We start from the raw sequence: 24,887 nt of genomic DNA, 5'->3' as shown, positions 1-24,887 counted from the left end.
TTGCCAATCTGGTCCCATCAGCTGAGAATATTAGCAAATTCTTGAAGACCATTGTAATTTTTAGGAGCTTCAGGAGGTATACCTCAATGCTCATTTTATGCCTAGAAATCCTGTGAGCCTGGGGCTTTTAAACTCTGTTTCTTTCACAAACTGTTTCTCACATCTAATTATGGGTTGAGACGGCACCGTGTGGGGATTTTGCTTCTGCCATTCCCACGGTGACACCTGGAATAGGGAGTATTGGATAGACTTGGAAGTTATCTATATTGGCTGCCTGCCAAGTATGAAGTAGACTTTCACTTTGGTGGGAATGGACTTGTCACCCAAACACCAGGTGTGGCCTAGGCAACCCTAGCACTGCATAAGCCTCTCCATCAATTTTGCTGGAGAGTACCTTAGCATATGCACTAGACTGCAGAAAACGCATTATACCACCAGCCAAGCTCCAGCTCCAGCTTCTGAAGTCACGTCTGTTGCTAATGGGGTTCTCAGAAACCACAGGGATGTAAACATAATCATGATGCTTTGCCGCTGTTTAATAAGATTTTTATCCTTCATCCCATTGGTCTGTTCATTCTATTCTGGACCTCTCAGACCCTCCAAATGTCCCTGTTTTCCAGGGACAGTCCCGACTCCTGGATTTACAGAAGCCATCCCAGAATGTCCTGCTTTTCCTTAGGACGTCCCAGTCTTCATTGGAGAAATGATGGCGGGTATGAACCTCTGTCCCTTGGCAGAAAACTGGGGCTGACAGAACTTGTTGATGAATGCCTGTGAGTCTCATCTGCAGTTTTAAAAAGGAATCTTTCCCATCTCTACCTTAAGATGCTAGGAAACCTATCCATGCCTACTTAAAAGTTGAATTAAACAGGGCTCATCTCAAATAATTTGGCAAAGTATCAGAGCCCCAGGCAACTAAAAAGTTATATTCTGAAACAGAATCAACTTGACATATTAGTGGATGAAAACCTTGGTCACATCTAGACCAAGCAAATGTCTTCCCCCGAATAATCCTGTAGCTTGTTAGTGGTGCTGGGAATTGGCAAAAAATAATAATAAATAAAATCCTTTAAACGTGCTTCAAATATGTGATGTGGATGTGACACAAGTTAGGGTCACTGGCTTTCCCTAGAGAAAGTCTTCTGCAGTAACAGATTCCCCAGTTCCAAGTTGGTTTGCAATGCATATGTTCTCCATACTTGCTTATGGAAAGGAATGTGCGCATGATTGCACAGGGCTTTTGGACTGTGGGCATCGATTGCAGTTCTGTTCCTGCAAATGCATTTTACTGACACATAATTATTAATGAATACTGCCAAATAAAAAAATCTCTTATTAATGTTTAATAAACATATCTGCTTATAAGAATCCCAAATATTATAGAGACTATTTATAGGTTACAACAGATTGCTCAAGTACTAAAACCATCTCTGTTAAAAATTCATAGTGCAGGGCAATTTAGACGGCAATCATCCTACCCCTGCTAAAACAAAGGCACTCAACACATTTTGGAAAAAGTATCCTCTTTCTTCCCCATGCTGAGAAAGCTTCTGTGTCATTGGGCTCAGTAAGTGATTCACACAGGTATGTCAACCTAAAGATCTGTGAAAATCGCATGCAAGAATTGAAAGCAGAAGTAAACACAACTGGCAGATAATCCAACTCCTTACACTTTTTTAAAAGAATGTAGTATTAAGAGAATAAATCCGTTTTTATATTTTATATTTTATTACATGGTTTCCTTGTAAGGCACTCTGGGTATTTAGTGGTAGAAGAGCAAGATATAAATATTAAACAATGACAGCATAAAGATTTGAATGCTTAAAAACCAACCAGTTGACTTCAAATGCTTCCAGAGGACTTTTAAACTGACCTCTTATTGGACTACAGGCACATGCTTATAAATTTATTGGACTCGTTTGAATTCATTTCCACCACAGCTGTTTTCGTCCAAATGTAATCCTCCAGTCTGGGGAACCGAGCCCATGTTCCACAAGAATTCCACAAGAGCATGTGAATAATGGGATCAGGGCTGTGCACACATCATATCATATCACACACACACACACACACACACACACACACACACACACCCCTGAAGAATATTGGCAACTGTCATTTGTTAAGGGTGCTGGTTGTGCTCATTTGTTAAGGGTACTTCTGTGAGGATTCCTGCGGAAGTGCATTAAATGCATAGCTTTAAATGCATTAAATGCAAGTGTATTAAATGCATGGTCCCAGCCTTTGACAGTGCAGATGTCTGCAGCAGTGTGTGGATGTTTAGGATATGAAGTTAGGATGTGCTTGACATCAAAGTCTGGGCCAGTCAGTGCCAGATTTACATATAAGCTGAACAAGCTATAGCTTAGGCCCCCACTCCATTGGGGCCCCCCCAAAAAAATATACTGCTTCTTAATTGTATTTCAATTCAACAATTACTTTGATAAAATCCATATTTTGTTATGTGCAAATGGCTTTAGATACCTATTAGGTCCATAAATTACCATATAGCATATATTCAACACACAAAAAAGCGACAATTTGTTGTTGACAAAGGACAGCTGGACATATAAAAGGCCCGATTACCTTCAGGGCCTCATCAAACCTAAATCCAGCCCTAGGGCCAGTAGTACAGCCCTGCCCCCTTTAGTCATCACATGAAGAATGGGGGAACCCAGTTAGATGGGCATATAAATGATAAATTATTATTATATTATTTACGAACAGTTCTTTTTTACTTGCAGTGGCTTATAATAACATTCTTGATTAAGCACGCTACCTGTTTGCTGAGCATTCATCCTGGATCTCTGCAGAAAGCAAAATAGAAACTGCTGATCAGCTGATGGGCTGGGGATTCCATCCTGCTTGGTTTCTCTACAAACTCACTGACCACCTTTGACAGGTGAAGTCGGTCCACAGGGGTGAGGGGAGATAAAGATCTGGCCCATAGAGTCAAAAAGGCTCCCCACTCCTACCCTGAAGGCATGCCCCAAAGAGAGCAAGAACCGCAGGCAGTTTGATCCATTACACATCAATGGACAACAACATGTGTCATAACACCTGGTGCATTTGAATCAGCTGAGTCACAGAATAGTGAGCTGGCAAGGGTGGTGTATTGTTTAGCATGCTGGACTTTGTGCTGAGGAAGCCTAAGTCCACATCCCTAATCAGTACATAGATTTTAATTATAAATGCAAAGAAGCTTGCAGTGAAATGTTACCATTTAAACAGCTCGCACAAAGGAGGAATCTCATCCAAGAAAAGGAAAGTAGTAACCAGCCACTAGTGATTATTTCCCATTTTTCTGCTTTTGCCTGTGCTAACCTTCCCTGTTTCATTCTCACCACAGCACTGTGAGGTAGGTTAGACTAAGAGACAGTGACTGGCCCAAGGTCACCCAGTGAGCATCATGGAAGAGTGGGAATTTGAACCCTGGTCTCAAAGGTCCTAATCCAGGGATCTAACCATTATACCGGGACACAGGTGGCACTGTGGGTTAAACCACAGAGGCTAGGACTTGCCGATCAGAAGGTCGGTGGTTCGAATCCCCATGACGGGGTGAGCTCCCGTTGCTCGGTCCCTGCTCCTGCCAACCTAGCAGTTCGAAAGCACATCAAAGTGCAAGTAGATAAATACCTGCGGGAAGGTAAACGGCGTTTCTGTGCGCTGCTCTGGTTCACCAGAAGTGGCTTAGTCATGCTGGCCACATGACTCGGAAGCTGTATGCCAGCTCCCTCGGCCAGTAAAGCAAGATGAGCGCCGCAACCCCAGAGTCAGTCACGACTGGACCTAATGGTCAGGGGTCCCTTTACCTTAACCATTATACCACATTGAGGCATTATTTCGTCCTCCCTAACTGCCATCTCTACAGGCAGCCTCGTTGCTGTTTCCAATGGGCTTGAATCTGGCTCCCGGCCAAGTAAGTGGCTTGCCTGGTAGGTACCCCCAAAGTGCTCTTCATTATTTTCCTTATGTTTCCAGAGTAGATAGCATAAGCCAGCTGCTGAATAAATCACCTTCGGCTCAGCAGCAGGAGTGAAACAGGATGTTGCCAGCCCTAAGGGGCCAAAGGAAAAGCTCTCTGATGAGCCCTGCCTCCTCCTAGGTCTTCTAAAATAAAATGTATTAGTTTCTTTTTATTGCAACTAAAGCGTGTCACCAAGCCTAAGCACGTGCCACTGAAACAGGAAGATAGTCTTTCCCTGTGTACCCCTGCCTCTGCCCCCCTTTCCTTCACCTATTGTTTCTGACATGTCAAATTTTAGTTTGCAATCTGCTTGGGGCAGAGACCTGTCATTTTTTGCACTCAATAAAATGTCATGCACACTGATGGCACTATATGATGGCACTGATGGCACAATAATAATAAAACATTGACGTTAGTTTCTGCTATTATTTAATTTCTATTGTGGCAACACACTGTGGAGTAGACGTCTGTGGCGATCACACACAGGGCCCCCGGACGTTTGACGGTCTATTGACGCTGTGCCGCCACTGCGATTGCTTTTTCCGCTGCCACCACCCCGTATCTCACGGTGACGCACGGAGTCCAGTCAGTTGTTAACATAAACAAATAATCAAGTTTATTTTTAAATGCAGGAACAAGCTTATGGTTTCAGTTAATTTTTCTCTTGTCAGTTTCTTATTCTTAGTTCCTAACAACTCCAAACTGATTATTCCAACTATCTGACTCCACCTAACAATTCCTCTCACTCTCTCACAATACAACTCTGCCAACCCACACCTAAACCACGCTCTTCTTTCTTCAACTCCCAAACCTCAACTCTCCTCAACTCAACTTTCTCAACTCCAACTGACTTTCAAAACCTCCCACTCTTTTATTTCCCCCTTGTATTCTCACTGGCCAATCATATCACACCTATTTTAACCCTTTCCTTATGACCCATCCAAGGAGGCAAACGCCACATTGTCACTGAACTGAATGCTGCTTATTGCTGAGTAAGCACAGTTGGAATCAGAGTAGCTGCTCATTATTCTGTTTCATACCACTCCAATCTCTGAGTGGTGAGAGGTTCCAGGGTTTCCAGTCGCTTATCCTGGGTCTGTGTTTCCTTTTGGAAATGAGGCACAGAGGAGACTGTAGTGTCTTTAGGATATATGGTTTATTTACACATATGTATACAACCTGAGCCTATGATGGAGGGGTGCGTGGCATCAACACCCCCAAAGGTTCTTGTTTCTCCCATAGCCACAACCTTGGGTGCAAACAGCAGTGGAGGAAGCCGCTTGGGTGCCTGGGGCGGCACACTCGGGGCAGAGTGAGCCACCCATAGGGGCAGGGCGCACTTTGGGGCCTCTGGAGTCTGCCTGCCTCCTCCCATTCAGCTGCCCTACAGCTGGGGGGGGAGGCAGCAGGTGGACTGTTTGGGCAGTGCGAAGCCTGCAGGCCCCTCAGTGAGTGCTGCCTGGCATTTTGTCACTCCCTCAGTGGTGACACCCGGGGCGGCCTGCACCTACCACACCCCTGGGTGCAAACAAACATCAAACATCGTGCTCTGCGTCTCTGGCTTTCCAGCCTGCGGCTCCATGCCTCCAGCTTCTAGCTCACATAATTCCTAATTCATCTAATCTCTATACAGTACTCACCCAACCATTTGCTGTTTTGCAGGAGCACTTCGATCCTTTGTTCTCTTAATAGCCCATCACTCAGGCACTAGTCTGGCTATTTCCTGGAGCGTGATGGCTTGATTAGCTTTTAACACTTGCTGGATGCAGTTTAACACCCCAAGCCTTGATTGAATTCTAACACTTACTGGATCCAGGAACGATAGGTGCCTTGCACTCACAAGCTCATAACAATACAAATATGTGAATAGTTTGTCCATGGTTTGAAGAAACTTTTAAAAAAAAAATAATAAGTAGGTGCTTTTCTAAAGAGGCCATTAAAGAATGTTGCTGTTTTGATAGTTAGAAACCTTTTGCTGCTTGCTGTCCGGCCTGAATTATGACAGCACAATTTATATAGATGTCTTTTTGTATATGTCATACAGCGCTGCTATCTGCAAATAAGAGAAACATACTGAGCAGCTTAATTGTTAAGAGGTTTTTTTTTATGCCATTGCTCTTGGACAGAGGCAAGTATTGTAAGGCCTCACTGAGTGAGTTAGATTCTGCGTGACAGGCTAAGCTATTGGCTTGCCTATTTTGCTGAATTAGGGCCAATTTTTCTTCCTGCCAGCTCAGTAAAAGGGAGCGGGGATGCTGGCAGGCATATTCCTAGTTAGAAGATTCCTGCTTACAAGGGCAAGATTATGCAGTATTCTCCCAAGGGTTGTGTGTAGTGGGCTTATGTTTTCAGCCCTGTAGGCCCTTCTTGGTGAAAAGCTTGCTAGACCTTCAAAGGAAACTGTATTGAGCTATTTAAAAGAAGCATGTCTTTGGAAAATATATGCATTTTATTTTGGGCAGTACTTCAAGGCCATGTCTCTAAAGTCTTGTCCATTCCCATTTCCTCTCCAGTCGAATTCCCAAGCAAGAGATATTGGATGTAAGTGGGTTTAGCTCCATCAGTTTCAAGTTGATCCCATTTTGCATTGTTAGAAATTTAAACAGGAGAAAAATGATTAAACAGGGAATGGCAAAAACAACCCCAAAGAAATGTATATTGTTTTTAAAAGAGCAAGAAGAATTGTACAAAGTGGCTCGCCTATGATAGGTCACTGGGACATCAGAAGCTGCATATACTGAATCAAAACCATTGGCGTATTAAGCTCAAAGTTGCCTAAACTGACTAGCAGTGATTCTCCAGGGTTTCAGACAGGGAATTCTCAGCCCTATCTAGAAATGCCAAGAATGAACCTGAGAGCCTCAGGATGCAAGGCAAATGCTCTGCTGCTGAGCTATGGACTCTCCTCAACATCTGTCTTCAAGGCAGAAGATAGGGGGCAGATCCTTGTATCTGAACTAAGTTTTGCAGGAGGGGAATTTGAGGAACCGAGGCCAATAGTGGTGATGAGAAACAAAGTTCTAGGCCTAATAGACAAACTAGAAACTGATAAATGGCTGGGTCCGGGTGGCATCCACTTGAGAGATCTGAAAGACCTCAGATGTGAAATTGCTGATCTTCTAACAAAAATAGGATTGTGAGTTGGGGCGTGGTGTGGTTTAGCTTGTATGGTTCCTGAGTTCCTTCTAATTCCTGGGGTCCTGGGTCCATTAACATCTTAAAGAGGATTCCACTGTTGAACCAACCAGGCAAGCTTCTTGGTGAGTTAATGGTCCTATATATGGTCATTAGTATAACAAAGGAGGGCAAATGGGTGGGCACCCTCACCCGGCTGGTAGTGAGAAAGACAAAGGCCAGGGCAGGTGAGTTCTGCTTGACTTCTGCTAGAAGCCAAGGGTGTGACTACAGGAAAAGTAAGACCTTCTGGGCGTGTTAATGCTGTGAACTGCTCCGTTGCCGGCTCAGATTGTATGTATGTGTAAATAAACCATATATACTAGAGACACCACAGTCTCCGCTGTCCCTCATTCTGAGAAAACAGAACCCTGGGTAAGTTCCTGGAAGCTGTGGAATCTTGCACCGCTGAGAGACTGGGGTGCTGTGCAACAAATATGTAACTTGTCCAGAGCCGTAGCTAGGTGATCTTGCGCCCCTGGCAGAACCGTCCAGATTGTGCCCCCTAGCCATGAAGAAATTAGCTCTTCCTTCCACCTCTCCTCCAACCCCCCCTCCATTCAATTCACCCTCTATTTGAAACCTTTTCTTAGGAGGCAATAATCAATATTTTTAATTATAGACATATTTATGTACGTATTTTAAAGACAATTTAGCATGTCCCCCAGCTTGCCACCCCCTAGCTAGAGTCCTGAACTTGTCCCTCAGATCAGCCTCCATACCTAAGCAGCCAATGCAACACAAATTTTAAAACAGGAATCCAGGGGGATCCTAGAAGTTACAGGCCAGTTAGCTTAACGTCTGTGCCTGGAAAACTGGTGGAAAATATTGTTAAAGATAAAATAACCAAGCACAGAGAAGAACAAACTTTGCTGAAGCTGAACCAGCATGGCTTCTGCAAAGGTAAGCCCTGTCTCCCTAACCTATTAAGAGTCCTTTGAGAGTATCAAGAAGCATATATTTGGAGCTCAGAAGACATAGCTGTCCTGAACATAGTATTGGGCAAGTCACTTGTCTCCACATTGTCCAATTTCCAAAAGTGACCCACGGAATGCCCCTAGGGACCTTACAAGCAGGGTATAAGGGCAAAAGAGTCCCCCTGTTGCTTGTTCTCAGCACTTTTATTCAGAACTAAACTGTCCCTGAGCATAGAAATTCCATTTAGCTATAATGGCTGAGAAACATGGCTTGCAATGGGAAATGCAATTATAACCAGCTTGGAAATGGGAGCAGCTTGAAAGTGCTTATAGTGCATCCCCATTCCTTGAATGCATCAAGGAATTCTCTGCTTTTAATCAGGGGTAATGCAAAAAAAAAAAAAGACAAAGACAAATAAAACTCATAAAACATCATCTATATTAGGGAACAAAAAGAAATCCACCCTGAAATTGCTTTCAACTCTGTGGAAGTTTTATCAGACAAACATTTCCAGGGGCAGGGGAGAACTCCCACTAAACCAAAACATAATAGGTGGGGTTATTGTAGGAATTGCCTTAGAGGCCTGGAATAAAATGTAAAATATTGAAAACACAGACATAAAAATATGTTATAACTAGATACACATGTATTTTTTCTAATAACTTGAGTCAATTCCTAAAAGCTATTGTCTCCACACAGCTCATACCTATATATTTTGAATCAACACTAAAAGAAAATGGGTCACACCATGGTGACTCAAAAAGAGAACAATTTATCACAAACCAAGTAAGTGTCACAAGCAGAAGAGAAGCAGAAAACATGTGACCTTGTGATGTTCAAAAATCAGCTATATAAAAACTCAAGAAATAATATGCTAAAGCGCAAAATTACCGTACATGCTTCCTACGGTGACGTAACTGTGGCCATGAACATGAACCCACACCCACACCACCTAACCATTTTATTTATTTATTTTAACATATAATAGCTCAACATCATGATAAAAAAGTATTCCACCATGAGTCCCTGGTGATTTATGTCCAAGTTCTTTAGTCTAATCGTATTCAATAAAGTCAAACCAGATTTTCCTAAAGTTGTCCCTTTCCTTATGTTGTCGTCTTTCTCATGTCCTATTTGTCAATCTTATCATTTATGCCAGATTCCTGCTTTGCCATTTGTTTCAGTTATAACAACATGTGGGAAACTCCTTGAAAACGAAGAGTTTGCAAGTTGAAGTTGCAGCTAGCAGCACTAAACCAAGTCTGGTCTAGTACCATAAGAGTTTGTTGCCTTTTCCCTCTCTCTCCAGAATTCCCACCCAAGATTTTCTCAGGTCTGCAAAACCCAATAACATAGCAACATAAGGATGAACCTGCGGGATCAGGCCAAAGGTTCATTGAGTGCAGCATCCTGTTCTCCTAGTGGACAATCAGAGGCATTTGGGAAACCCAAAAACAGGACATGAGTGCAGCAGCAGCAATTTCCCCAATTCTGATTCCCAGCAAACTGATGCATACTGCCTCCAAATTCAATACCCTGCATTTCTCCTGTTCAAAGAAGGCATCCGTTTGAGACATTCTTGTTTCACATCTATTTACAGGGCTCAAGCCCATGACACAAATGTGGCTATGTTAATTTATACGTACAGAAAAGTAAATTTAGGTCTCTGAGCAGATAAAGGTGGTGAGTGGCTGGGTTGTCACCCGGGGGCTGTTTGACATCAAGCTCAGCAGCCCTATAAGCGAAGTTGCTTTTTCTAAATCAGAAAGTGGGAAACAGCATCAGCTTGCCATACACAACAGAGGTGGGCAGCAAGCAAAATAGCTCCCATCTGGAAGTACAAGGGATGGAGAAGAACAGTCAGGAATGTTGCGTCCAAGGGATGAGGAGAGAGAGAAAAGGAGATGTGGGGAACAAGGGGGAGAAGTGAGACAAAGCAAGCCAGAAAAGGAAGTTGAGAGCACTGGCTGACCTGTGTAGACCATCTTTATGCCCATTTACACATATCTATCGATATATTATTACATATCATATATACAAATGATCTGCTGGTGATCGATTTGATATTACTGAGGGCATGCAGGTGCATTTCTATTGGCTTTATGTCGCTTCATAGATGTTTTTGCCGTGCCTGTTAGCTGCCTTTGGGGTCTCATTAGGGATGGAAATCTGCTGAAGAAAAAACGCGTGCATTGCTCCAGTCGGGAAGCATGGAATCGGAAAGTTGAAAGGGACCCAGGGGTCATCTAGTCCAACCCCCTGCAATGCAGGAATCCCAGCTAATGCATCCATGACAGGGAGTCTCTGAGATAGATAGATAGATAGATAGATAGATAGATAGATATAGGCGTGGGGTATGAAACCCAAGCAGCAGCGCAGAAACAGAGCTTTCCTTTGCAAAAAGCACAGTCCGGAGCGAGTGCGGGACTCGCAACATCCATTCAGACGTGAAGGAAGTTACTCGGAACCCACCGCCCCACAACAGCCTGTTTTCTGTCTCCTCTCAGGAACTGGCCCCCTAAAAGTGTGAGGAGGAGAAATTCCCTAAAATTGTTGGCGCTGAGGTTTTCTTTTTTGTGGTGAGGCGGACCTTCCTAGAGGAGCCTCGTCCGCCCGCCCGCCCGCCCGCCGGCCAGCCCAGGGGCGTCTCTGTGAGGGAAGCTGAGGAGGAGGCGGGCCGAAGGGAGCCGGCGAAGGGCGGCAGGGAGGAGCGCCGGAGGAAGGAGCCAGCGAGCGCTTGGGAAAGAGGGAACCGCGTCGGGCGGCGGCGGCGGCGGCACCCAGAGGAAAGGAGGCCGGAGCAGGCGAATTAAAATGGCCACCAGCCGCTGCGGGAGCAGCTGGGAGCGGAGCAGCAGCAGCAGCAGCGGAAAAAGCAGCGCCTCCTCCTCCTCCTCGTTTCCCGGGATTGCCCGCTCGGCCCAGGCCGGGCCTTGATTGATGGGGGAAGCGGGAAGCGGCGCTGGGAGCTGCCGGCTGAGGGGAGCCCGACGGCGGGCGGCGTTGCATTGAAGCCCACCTCCCTTCCTCTCCCCGCCTGGGCTGCAGCCTCGCCGTAGGAATAAAGGGAGAGAGAGAGAAGGAAAGGAGGAGGAGGAGGAGGCGGACGGCCGCCCCTCCCTCCTTCCCTCCCTCGGAGCCTCGTCGTTGCTGTTATTATTATTATTATCATCATCATTTCACCCCTTTTCAAAAAAACTGCAAGCCCTCTTTTCCAAAGCCCTCGCCGGTGGGGCGGATCCCGGACGCGTCTCCAACCTCTCTCAGCAACCGCGCAGCGACCACCCCGGTGAGCAAACGGAGCTCTGGGCATTAACCTCAGCTCCCCCCCCCTGTCCCACCCCCATTTTCTGTCACCCTTCGGCTCCCGAGGACACTTGGGGGGGGTGTCTCTCCCCCCCCCGGCTTCTCTCCCTCCCTCTTCCTTCCCTTCTCTCCCCCTCCCGCCTCTCTTCCTAGGCCGCAACGGCGGCTCCGAGCTCTCCTCCGCCTCCCCGGCCAGGGATGCTGCAGCAGGAGCCGTTTGCTTTTTTCCCTCCTTGCTGGCTTTTGGCTATACGTCGCTTTCCCCGCACCCCCCCCCACCCTCTTTCCCCTTGCGCCTCGATTTGAAAGGGGGATGGGGGGGTGGCGGACAGTTACCCGCATTGCTTTAGCTCGTTTTTTTTATATCTGTGCATGTTTATCCTAGGCTGCAATATTCAGGAGCAGCAGAAATCTCTTTTCTTCCTGGCGACGAGAGCCCAGACTTCCTGATTATTTTTTCCTCCTTCTTTCCAATGGTTTGCTTCGTTCTGGGTTGGTGGTTTTCTCTTATCTTCCCCCTCCTTCACCCCAGATTTTTTGTGTGTCCCCCCCTTTTTGCTCCAGGTTTTGGGATCTGCATGGGATTGCGGGCCTTGTTTTCTCCAGCAAACGGTGTTTTGTGTGTGAGAGGTAAATAAATGAACCGCAACAACTACCAGACTTTTAGAAGACATCTGAAGGCAGCCCTGTTTAGAGAAGCTTTTAATGTTTGATGTATTACAGTATTTTAATATTTTTTTTGGAAGCCGCCCAGAGTGGCTGGGGAAGCCCAGCCAGATGGGCGGGGTATATATAATAAATTATTATTATTATTATTACTTGCGTTCGCTTTAACCTATGGGGGCAGGTTGCAACAACCACTACCCCACCCCACCCCCTTGTCTCTGGAAGCTGCTTCTGCTTTCTGGGAGAGGGACAGAAGGGCCCACGGAAACGCTGGCAGCTTGTCCTCTTCCTGGCCCTGCAGTGATTGCCTTAAAAAAATTAATAAATCCCTCTGTTTCTCTCTCCCCCCCCCCCCCCCGCACCCCAGTGTGCTGTCTTTACCTTTGTTAATGGGTTTTGTTCCTTTTAGCTGCTGGGAAGGGAGATGGGGAAAGAGATGGGCAAAGCAGAACGGAACAGAAACAGGAAATACAGGGCTCCCCCCACCCCACTTTTAAATCTCTCCCAACCTTCTGTGCCCTGCGGTATGATGAAGGGAAAAGAACAAAAGGCACCCCATCCCTGTCCATTAGGGGTGGTTTGTTTTTGTTTTTATAAAGTGCTTTACGTGACAGGTCTGTAGGAAATGATAAAAGATGTATTTGTCTGAAAGGCTCTTAATGTTTGATCAGGAGGATGAAGGAATATTTGTGTGTAGCTGAGGGGGCAAGGGAAGACTGGCTAGTCATTAGGAACTGTAATGGATCCCCCCACCCCACTGTTGAGTTATGTTAGGATAAATGACTCTGCTAGTTATAGTACAGAATCTTTAATCTTTAAACCTGTCAATCTTGAAGCAGTTATTGCTGATAGAGATCTTTCCGAAAATTTCAGGAGTTCCTTCTCCCTCTTTTAGCCTGGTTTACACTTTTTTTTTTTTTTTTTTTTTTACTACTGACGTAAATATAACAAAAGAGTCTTGGGGCACCCTAAAGACTTAACAGATTTACTATCGCACAAGCTTTCATGGCCTGCAGTCTACTTCATCAGATGCACAGTGTGTTATTCTGAGTTGCATATATACATATATACATGACTGGAATAGCATATTGTAAAAAGTGAGGTCAGAGGGAATTTAGGAATTGTATTGTGTACTTGTTTGTGTGTGTTAAGTGTATCCATAGCAGATTCCTGCAAGTTTGTTTTGCAGTATGTGTTTCATAAGCTAGCTGAAATGTTTCATGGTCCTATGTAGGCTGCAGTGACCTGAGTGCAGGATTCTGTTAAAAATCCTTGGCTTAGTTCCATTTTAATTTTTTTTGCATATAGTATATAGACTGATGGACTCCACTCCCCCATGCCTCTGCTAATAACTGGTATTGGAAAGAAAAGAGATCAGTCATACATTATTCCCATGCTCACCATGCCTCTGAGATAAATACAACAGAGTTCACTCTTACAAATAATTGTTTCAGAACTTCAGCTGCTCATGTAGCGATAAGAAATGCATCTGCTATCCTTGACTGTTAGAACTGGAGGCTGTGATAAGCAAGTCAGCAGTTTCCAAAATTTGGTGCATGAATAAAAAGGAGAAACTATTTTTGAATGGTCTTCCATAATACAGCTCATAACACAGTCTTTGGGTATAGGTTTCTGGCATATTTTGGCACATGTGCTAATTTATTGAAAATTGACATTCTCCATGCTTATTTCTCAACTACTTTCAGACGTAGGATTTTTACTAATCATGTTGTTGTGCATGATAGTTTCCATCACTCAAAAATATGTGCCTTAAATTAAAGTTGCTTATCTATAGATCTTCTTCTGCAGATATATTGACAACATTCCTAAGCTCAGTGCATGAAAAATTACTATTTCCCACTGAAACATTATTGACTACGTTAGATGGTGTTGAAAGAGGAAAGGCTTGGTTAAATATCAGGAAATGTGCCTGAAGTTTATATTTAGGGTGGCAAATGATTACCAAGGGAAGTTTTGAAATTCTTATGTTGTGTAGCTATAGCAGCTTCCTACTTAAGGATTGGGTTGTTCCCTGTATGGTGGTTAACCAACACTGTTAAATGCTTCAGCGTAGGAAGAAGCATTTATGTTCAGTGTTTACTATCACGAAAATACAGATATCTATTTTTTCATGAATATGTGAGGAGAAGCTGTTGTGACATTCTACTGCAGGCATCCCCAACCTTCGGCCCTCCAGATATTTTGGACTACAATTCCCATCATCCCTAACCACTGGTCCTGTTAGCTAGGGATCATGGGAGCTGTAGGCCAAAACATCTGGAGGGCCGCAGGTTGGGGATGCCTGTTCTACTGAGAGTACATATGAGTAAAATAGACATGGGTGCATGCAAATGAAATTGGTGGAACTATCCCAGCATTCAGGAACAAGAGAGTAAGCTATAAAAAAAAATGAGTGCCTTCCAAAGTGATGCTGGAAAAGCTGGTCACTGTTGCACATCATTTTAAGCAATAGACAAGCAGCATGCTAGAGCACAGTACCTGATCGCTCATGCTTTGTTCCTCCTACAGTGTAAGTGAGAGCAACAAACCACAGACTTTGGTTTGACATGTCATTTGAACCCAGAAATGTGCTTTGTTTCTTGGCTTGATGATTGTGGTTTTCCTAAGGAGAAACAAACCATGATCCGAGTTCATGTGGCATGGTAAGCCACGTTTAATGGGTGTTGCTCTCATGCTAGGGGAGGAGTGAAACAGAAGCGATTGGGCCATATGCACTACTTGTTCACAGTAGCTCATGGTTTATGGCTTAATGTAATGTGCAAATAATAAAAAAATAAGAGGAGAGGTTTATAATTTAAACTCTATGTTGAACTAGAAAGTAAACAGACAAATACTTCTATGTATGAATATTTTGATAGTTTCTTTCTGATTCTTGTATTGTAGTATCCTACAATAATTTGGAATAAAACATCAACTCACTTTTGAAACATCAGAGCTGAGGTTTACGCGCCCAATTCATTACCCCAAGGCAGACCTTTGGCTTACCTTGCCTTAGACAGGTCTTTCCCAACCCTGCTACTTTGGATTCTTTTAAACTTGCAGCCCTGGAGATATTTAGAAGCTGAATTTGTAACCTTCTGCATGCAAAATGTTATTGTATCATTACGGTGTGGCTCCTCACCTCATTCTAATACTGTGGTCCTAAGCAGTCTGTTTTTGTTTATCAAAGTCAAGTGGATATTTTCAAGCAAGGTATGTTAGTGTCTGGGTAACATAGATGTAGCAGCTTGTAGTATACGAAAACCCACTTTGGGGCATGTGGTAGCTATATTGGGATCAGCATTTACCAGTGGGTGCATGTAGTCCCACGTCTCAGCTTGGTTGCACCATTACAAAATTCTTGTTTTGAAGAGAAAAAATATTTATAATGTAAAGGCAGTTCTTAGTGCCTGTTCTATGAAAAGTTGGAAGTATTTGTCAGCACATACTAACATGGTAAGGCAAGCAGGGTTCGAAACTCCTATGGTTTTAGGCACATTTTGCGACAGGGAATTTCATTAGCTTTTCTGCCTCCCCACTTCCAGCAACTCTCTGAAGACTGGAGAAGAGACCCTCCTAAGAATATTAGAGGGGTGGGCAAGGGAAGGACTAGACCATGTGAAAAATGAACATAATATTCTAGCTGCAGTTCATTCATTTTCAGCTTTGTATTCTTGTTATAATAAAAGCGCGCCTAGACATTCCGTTGTTGCGCCCATAATCTAGGTTTAAGGTGCCATTTAGCTCCTAGCTTTCATATCTCAGTTTCTAACACTGAATGCAAGTGATTACTCCCACCTCCACCAATTTTTTCTCTTCATGCTTCATTCTAGATGGATTAGACTAGGAGTGCCTAAACTTCCTGTTCCTGTTGGCACATGTGGAATTGTGTGTGTTGTGGATCTTAGTTAGAAAATGGCTGTTGCAGGGCATGGAAAAAGCAGAATATAAAAGTATAAAAGTTAGGTAAAGGTAAAGGTACCCCTGCCCGTACGGGCCAGTCGTGTCCGACTCTAGGGTTGTGCGCTCATCTCACTTAAGAGGCCGGGAGCCAGCGCTGTCCGAAGACACTTCCGGGTCACGTGGCCAGCGTGACGAAGCTACTCTGGCAAGCCTGCACCAGTGCAGCACACGGAAACGCCGTTTACCTTCCCGCCAGTAAGCGGTCCCTATTTATCTACTTGCACTTAGGGGTGCTTTCGAACTGCTAGGTGGGCAGGAGCTGGGACCGAACGACGGGAGCTCACCCCGCCGCAGGGATTTGAACCGCCGACCTTACGATCTGCAAGTCCTAGGCGCTGAGGTTTTACCCACAGCGCCACCTGCGTCCCGTTACACTTGCACAATTTTTAAATGGGATTTCCCCCAGGCCACCATCAAAGAACAGGCCACATGGGCTGACCTGTAAAAAAAAAAAACCTGCAGATCCAGCATTTGTCAGCACTGTCATGGCACAGAACAAATCATCCTGGGTGGGATTCATCTAATGAGCTCTGTCACTGAAAGCCCGGCAAAGGGACTCTTGATTGCACAATGGAGCTTCTCCCCCTTTCCTCTCTCTGCATGGCCTTGTGCCCCCTGAAATTGGCTCGGGGTGGTGGGTGGAACTCTCAGAATAGTGCAGCGGGAAGGGAAGGGGAGAGAAATTGTTCTGTCTGGCAAGCCAAAAAGCTGATGGAAAGGTTATTGGGGGGGGGGGGTGATGCTTAATACCTCCCCATGGTTTTTACAAGGCATGTCCCCCAAGCCACCAACTGAATAAAGCTGGCATTGATTTCTGTGGATAGCGTGTTTACAGTGTTTACAGTGGTAAAGAAAACCTCACGTTAGACAGGGACCCTCATTGATTTTTATGGTTGTTACATGGGATCCCCCCCCCCCCCAATATCACAGAACGCATCTGTGGACACAGATATGAACTGTGATTTGATTGTGGTTTTAGAGGGATTCCTTATGAAAATCATGAGGATCCATGAGCATGAAGTTCTGTTACCTGAATCCATGTTTTTGTGCTATGGTGGCTCTGACAAGTGCTGGATTGGTGTTTTGTCTTTACAGTGCAAGCAATAGAAACTAATATTAGTTTTAATTTGTGGTGAATGATTTGGTGGGCATGCCTTATATGGACCTGTGAGACTCCGTACCTTGGATCAATGTTTTTCTGCCATGATGGTGCTGGCGCCGGTGATACTTAATTCGATGCACACACACATGTGATTGTAACGTCAGAGCACTAAATTTTTGCAGAACTGCAGTCTTTACCTGTACAGTTGTGAACTTCATTGCTTTAAACAGAATTTCCTCTGACACTTGAATATAATTGCGTCTGACTTTCTGACAGTTTGTTCTCAGATCTTCTGCTATAAATGTCACTTCTTTTTGGGCAGTGAGTGTTGGGCATGTGACTAATTTCTGTTTACATTTAAAGATTGAAATTGCACATATTGATAGAGGAAGATGAATGGTTTGGCATAAGACCCTTGCTTTTCTCCATTCTGTTAATTTAGCATCCACCTTCTCCCTCCTCCTCATTTCTGTCTCAGGAATAATTGTGACATTGACACCACTGGGTTGTACAAGAAATCTGGAAAGAAATGATGGAAGCAAGAGGTGTCTGTGCACTGCTGTTGGATAAACCTGCAGGCGTTTGGTTGCAGCTTTCAGCATTTGCTAATGATTAGTTCAGTGATAAAGGCTATTTTGTTTAAACTCTGCAGTTTAGGGTTCTTGGCACTGCTCACAGAGCCACATGATGTTTGTTGCTTTATTTCCATGACCAAATTGTGATTTCTAAGCAAATAATTTACAATGGAAAACCACACCACAGTTTATGAAATAATCTGTGTTTGGTTGCCCTGGCTATACTTTTACTACCAAAGTATGCTAACTTCAGTCTTTCTTCCCCCCCTTCCTCGCTCCCCATTAATGGAGACTGGCAACTTTAAGGAAGTGTTCTCTGAAGATGCCTTGTGTCATAATCACTTTTTTTGCTGCCTCAGAATCTGGTGCCATTACAGATATCTGAAAATGAAGAAATAACCTTTAATGAGAAGCAACATAGACAAGAGCTACACAGATAAGTGTTGCTTTTTCATGGCAAAGAGAGAGAGAGAGAGCTCGGATAGGACCACTTACTTCTATGCTATGTCTAAATTCTCATTCATATTTATTTTGACTGTGGGAGGGGGTATGCATGGCCCCAGAGTTGCACCTGTAGCTCTCTGCATTAAAATTAGAATGGAGTGAACAGATGCCAAATTTGAAGACAGTTCTTTGAATGCGTCCCAGAACAATTCTTCATATCCCTCTTCATTTTTTCAACCTGACCCTCCCATGTTTTGTTTTTTAGACTTTCTTATGTAGCACATATGCTAATCAGGATATCAAGGGTTGGGACAGATATTGATGCAAAGTGTGTAGTATATTATTTTGAAGTTAGTGTTCAAATCCCACTGAAAGGGGATTTGAGTGTGGCGTTAGTTGGAACATGTTGGCTGTTTTATGTACAGTGCAGTGATATAGTATACTTACACTTAGATACTGTAGTTAAAGGAAATTCAGTTTTGTTGGTGTTAAATTTTCCTCTTTTTCCTGTTACTAGGAAAGGTACCTTTTTGCTAAGTTCTTAATATGAACTGTGGAAAGAATTCCTTACTATGGGTATAATTGTAGCATTGATATTGGATATTAACTAATCTGTTGGTATGGTTCTTGCTCAAACTTTTAATATGCTCCAAAAAATCTTACACATCACTTGGGAAGACAGGCGAACTAATATCAGTGTACTGGATGAAGCAAAGATCACCAGTGTTGAAGCAATGATTCTTCAACATCAACTTTGTTGGACTGGTCATGTTGTGTGGATGCCTGATGGTCGCCTTCCAAAGCAACTACTCTATTCTGAACTTAAAAATGGAAAGCGTAATGCTAGTGGTCAACAAAAGATGTTTAAAGACTGTCTCAAGGCAAATCTAAAAAAATGTAGTATAAACATCGACAACTGGGAAACACTGGCCTGTGAGCGCTCCAGTTGGAGAACAGCCTTTACCAAAGGTGTCATGGGCTTTGAAGACACTCAAACTCAGGACCCAAGGAGAAACGTGCTAAGAGGAAGGCACGCTTGGCAAATCTACACTGTGATCAACTCCCGCCCGGGAACCAATGTCCACACTGTGGAAGGACGTGTGGGTCCAGAATTGGCCTCCACAGTCACTTACGGATTCATTGTTAAAACCATGTTTATGGAAGACAATCTTATTCGGCTACGAGTGACTGCCAAAGAAGAAGATGACTTTGTTGCGTATTCTTATTTGTTGTGGTTTTGTCCGAGAATTGCTTTGAGCACAATGTATTTGTGGAAAATACAGTTTATAAATGGAATATGACTAGGAATACCATTATGCTCCTTTAAGCTCTTTCAGTTCTTGCAACAGGACAAGAAGCTGTTTACAGCCTTGTTCATTCAATCCAATTTCTGGATAAATTTGTATTTGGCCTCTCTTTGCTATAACTGTCTGCAGAGTTGAGCACCTTTTTAGGATAAGATCATTGCTTTGGAGTACCAGCATGGTCCTTGGTATGCATTCCCTCTATATATTAATTATGAATATTTAAAGTATGCCCCATTGAACACCTATAAAAAGAGGGGCCAATTTTAAAAATAGTGGGGGGAAGGGCCACTGGTTAGCAAGAAAGCATCTTTACAATAATTCATTTTCACGCATGTGAAGAAAACAAGTGTATGAACCCCTTTGACTTTTTAAATTTTAGCTTAGTTAGTACCTCTGGCTCACTCCCTCAGTATTTTAAAAAGTTACTTTGTACCATCCTTAAGTTAGATAGAGAAGAGAGAATTGAATCTACATGTACAGTGTTTCAGTGTTAAGTAATCATTACTTCATTACGGAAATTCCAAAAATGTTCTGCAAGTTGGCTGTGAGTCCTGGAAGCTCTGTTGTAGAACTGTGGAAAGATGGAATACGCTTAAGATTATGTATGTATGTGACCTAATTCAGTTTTTAAGAGAGTCAGCAGAGCAGTTTTTGTGCCGCTTTTAAAGAATCTATAAATTATCAGAGCGAGTACAGTTCTGCATATCATTAAGACTCCCTTGGAGGACAAGGGGTCACATAGGTGTGCTATAGGATACTACAGAGAAGCTGAATGAATTCTTTGTATCTGCCTGCACTGCAGAATATGTAGGGCAGATCCTTGTCCAGAACTAGCTTTCTCAGAAAGTGTTTGAAGTTCTGAGGCAAGCAGATAAAGTCTAAAGTTTAGGCCTTATTGACAAATTTAAAAACCACAAACTTAATTGTGAAATTGCTGGTCTAACAAAAATATGTAAGCTGTCCTGTCAGCCTCCATACCTGAAGTCTGGAAAGTGTAACACCTTTTTATGATCCGGGGGGACCTGGGTATTAGCATGCTACTTAACATTTGTTTCTGGTGTAAACTATGGAAACTCAATATAACTCAGAGAAAAGAGTATCTAATTGATATGATCAAATAAAAACAACTTGTGCCCTGGTAGTGGGGTTCATCACTCTAGAATATGCATACATGCTTATAGTCTATAAGAACCTAACATAGAATTTCAGGGTTACATGATAAGTAAGAAAAAAGTAATGGACCAGCTGAAATTTGCAATTCTGCTTGAAGAGTAATTTCTATCGCTACACTTTATGAGGTCCCCCCCCCCCCCGGATGAATATGTGAGGTTTCCCCCCCATGAAACAAACATTCCATGGGCACTTTTTAATCCTTATTCAAATGTATGTGTTTTGCTTCTTTATAGATAGCAGGTGCTGGAGGTGCAGACAGAATCGTTAATGGTATAGAAGGAATAATTTCTGTCTTTGTAACTGAAGGTGATGGTAAATGAAAACTGCTTCAAGGATTTGCAGTTGTGTCTGATTTATAGTTCTCCTTAGATGAAGGAAGCATATGCAGGAAAGAAAATGAGTGGGAAAGGTGACATTGGATGATTAAACAGAAATTCTATTTTGGGATACATTAAGAAGGAAGGTGCTAGAGATGTAAGATAGATGAATATTCTGTATTTGTGTATTTTTATATATAATCCTTTAGATGAATATTCTGTATTTGTGTATTTTTATGTATAATCCTTTTTAGTGGGTAGCTAGAAGATTAATGGCTTCTAGAAATTGTTTGAATGCTTGGGGGGAACAACAATACAGTCATACCTCATGTTACGTCCGCTTCATGTTACGTTCTTTCAGGTTACGTCCCGCAGCGACCCGGAAGTACCGGAAAGGGTTACTTCTGGGTTTCGCCGCTCGTGCATGCGCAGAAGCGCAAAATGACATCACTCGCATGCGCAGAAGTGGTGAATCGCAACCCACGCATGTGCAGACGCGCCGCTGCGTGTTGCGCTTTTTTCATGTTGCGAACGGACCTCCGGAACGGATCCCGTTCGCAACCAGAGGTACCACTGTATGGACATGGGGAAGACTAGGACTGCTGTTGCCAACTCTTCTTCCATCTACCTTTGGTAGAAGTGGGGTGTCCATGGTTTTTATTTAGTTTAAGGTATTTTTGTTTCTTCTGAAGCTGACTTTTAAAATCGATTTTGTTTGGTAATTTGGAACTTCATAAGAATGCTTTGTCTTGATTAGCAGGAGGAAATCCCAATAAAGTGTGATAAATTGAATTTCTTCAAACAAATATGAAAGAAACTGTCCTCTGGTTGATTAAGTAAGATTGAGCAGGCAATTAGATGATGCTGACTGTATTAGCAAGATTGAAATTGCTCTTCAGTGTTACCAGAAAAGAAAGCTGCTAGTGGTTTCTTCCTCTTTTCTCTCCTGGGAGAAAGTGAAAATACTATCCTGTGTATCTGCAAAATATATTTACTTATTGCCTAAAATTTCTGTCATTCTCTACTGAGGCCAGTTTACATAATCACTTGTAGTAGTGCAGTAATTTATCACTTGATAGTAGTGCTGGATTACCCAATAGGCAGACTAAGCACATGCTTAGGGCACCAGCATATCAGGGGCAGAAAAATGATTTAATTTTTGAAATAATTGACACTTGATATTTCAGGGGAAAAACATTGAAGTAGAGTGTAAGGAAGTTTTTAAAAAGTTCCGGGAAATAACAGAACTTTATTTAGCTTCCTTACTGAGCCTCTTGGGCTTGCCAATCAGAAGGTTGGCGGTTCGAATCCCCATGACGAGGTGAGCTCCTGTTCCTCGGTTCCAGCTCCTGCTAACCTAGCAGTTTGAAAGCACACCAGAAAGTGCAAGTAGATAAATAGGTACCGCTCTGGCGGGAAGGTAAACGGTGTTTCCATGCGCTGCTCTGGTTTCGGTGTTCCGTTGCGCCAGAAGCGGCTTAGTCATGCTGGCCACATGACCCAGAAAAACTGTCTGCGGACAAACGCTGGCTCCCTTGGCCTGTAAAGCGAGATGAGCACTGCAACCCCCGAGTCATCTGTGACTGGTCTTAACTGCCAGGGGTCCTTTACCTTTACATTTTTTTTACATTCTGATACACACACTCCCCATTTTTCTGTTCTCTTTTTGTTACTTATCCCCCCTGAACCAGGTCTACTAATGTAGATCAGTATAATGAGAGGAAATCAGATCCTCTTCAGATGTGATCTGGCCCCCCCCCCCCCAAAAGGTTCAGTGCATGTGACTTTAGGACTGGGCCCTTGGGCATAAAAGGTAATGTCTGGCAGGTATTTGAATTTAGCTTCCCTTTTCCCTTACATTGCACCCACATTTAAATAACTTTGTGTCTCATGCTCTGGACATTACCTTTCATGTGTAGGCAGGAGGAGGATGAGATGTTACCAACTTGAATATTGCTCCCAAAATCAACAACCAAACCACACACAAAAAACCCACTAACTCTCTGACTCCTAGGGCGGTCTTTTTAGCCAAGGTGTCCTGGACCAAACATTGTTTTCTTTTAGGCACCAGGTAGGAACTTTAAAAAAATAATAATCCATGCTTTTCAAAAAATTTAATCAATATAAAATGTTACTGAGTGTTCACTCTTTTTACTGTGTATTTACACGTTGTATATGTATAATCTTGTAAACTACCCTGAAATCAAATTTGGTGAAGGATGGTGAATCAGCCAGTCAACAAATGTATAGAGAGGTATGTGCATAGATGGGGTTGTTATATTTGTATATTGGACCAAGCAGAGGGATTTGGAAAAATTTATAGTCTAGTGTTTGCTGGACTGTTGCATTTCAATCAGCAGATGTAGAATATGCAATTGCTTATCTCACTGGAAAGAAGTCTTCACAACTGTTTCTTACAATACCTCTTAGTTTTATACTGACACAGGATGTAAATTAGGTGTAAGTTGCGAGACAGGGTTTGAAATAGATTAAGAAAACTGTTTAAACTTGAAAAATTGGTATATTTCACAAAAGCAGTTTCCAGCTTCAATTTTGTCTGATGTCTTTATGATGAGAAATAGCTAACTGAACACATTCCATGTGCCATTTCTCAGTCTTTCCAAGAGTAACTGTGTGTGTGGCCATGCATGCTTGTGAGGCACGCACACACACACAGAGGGAGAGAGAGCGCATATTCCTGCCTTTCCTTTATCATTGTACAGTGGGCCTTCCACTTATAATACACAGAGCTTTTTTCCCTAGAAAAACAGGTGCCAGTACTCACCATGAAGTTGTTACAGTAAGTGTCACACTTTTTCACCAAAAAGAGAGAGGTGCTGGTACTGTGTACTCTTGAGTACCCCCTGAAAAAAAGCACTGCTTATACGTAATTTACTTTCAAAATTGCGACCTTAGGCACATGGCTGAAACATACATACACCGTAGGCCGCCATTTCATAGTTCAAACCATGCTCAAGTCAGCTTGCAACAAGGCAAGTTCTACAACCAGCAAACACGAGGAAATATTCCGGTTGGAATGGTTTGGTCAGGGAGTGTAGTATAATGCTAGATTATCACTGCAGGGACGTGGAGCAGGGAGTCACATTTCAGATGTGATTGTTTATTGTTATACTCTGAATCCAAGGGGCTGAAGCAGTGCATAAGCAGCAGATCGATATGCATAAAGGAAACCTTAAATATATAATTCAAGAGCACATACACTTTGGCTTCTGCAATCATTCTTTGCATTCCGAGAATCCCATCCCCCCAACAATAACACAGATAGAAAACTGAAATCAAATCTTGGGGCTAAAGCCCTGTGAACCACCCTCAGATCTTATGATGAGGGGTAGTATATAAATCTAATATAGGGTTGCCATACGTCTGGAAATTCCTGGACATACACAGAATATTGCTGTCGGAAGCAGTGTCCAGGCAGAAATCCAGGTGGAAAAAAAGCTCACTCAACAACTTTTTGTCTCTGGATTTTCATTTAATCTAAGAATTATTATTATTTATTGATAAAGCTAGCATACTGAAGGACATGAAACCTAGTATAAAGGGGGAGGGAATGTATTTGTACAATACACAGAAAAATTCCTTATCCCAAGGTAAGAGTCACTACGTAAGGTGCAGAATATGGATTATCAAATCCCACTTTCCCTGGGAGGCAGTCTGGGTCAAACCAGTCTCCTGTGTAATGAGTTCCAAACATGGCTGCTGTAACTACAAAAGTCCTGTTCCCTATTTTTACTGCCCATGCTTCTCAGAGCAGAGGACATGCAGCAATGCCTCTGTTGTTATATTAATGATAATAGCACAACAGTGGAAATGGTTAACAAATTCAATTATTGCAGAAAAACAATCGCATACTTTAAGTGTTTCTAAGGGACAGGAAGATTCTGCTCATTTCTACACAGTATGGTGGGATTTTATCTCATGTAGTTTAGTTTCTGATTTACATGTATCCCTCCC

At 43.1% G+C, this 24,887-nt stretch overlaps 1 protein-coding gene across 5 annotated transcripts in view; it reads left to right on the top strand.

The window, feature by feature from the left end:
* Positions 1 to 10,735: 10,735 nt before the first annotated feature.
* The window catches only part of WDFY3 (WD repeat and FYVE domain containing 3), a 135,930-nt gene continuing 121,778 nt past the window's right edge, over positions 10,736 to 24,887 (top strand). For 4 of the 5 annotated variants that reach the window (XM_077933801.1, XM_077933799.1, XM_077933800.1 and 1 more), the window contains exon 1: positions 10,737 to 11,348. The gene's annotated coding sequence lies outside the window, so the exon portion shown is untranslated. Of the gene's footprint in view, positions 11,349 to 24,887 lie in introns of all 5 variants that reach the window. The other variant, XM_077933798.1, reaches the window with a different exon arrangement.

Source organism: Podarcis muralis, chromosome 9 (genome assembly GCF_964188315.1).
Source record: "Podarcis muralis chromosome 9, rPodMur119.hap1.1, whole genome shotgun sequence".
NCBI classification, from domain to species: domain Eukaryota; kingdom Metazoa; phylum Chordata; class Lepidosauria; order Squamata; family Lacertidae; genus Podarcis; species Podarcis muralis.
Note: the sequence above shows the minus strand (reverse complement) of the source record. Positions and strands in the feature narration are given on the sequence as shown.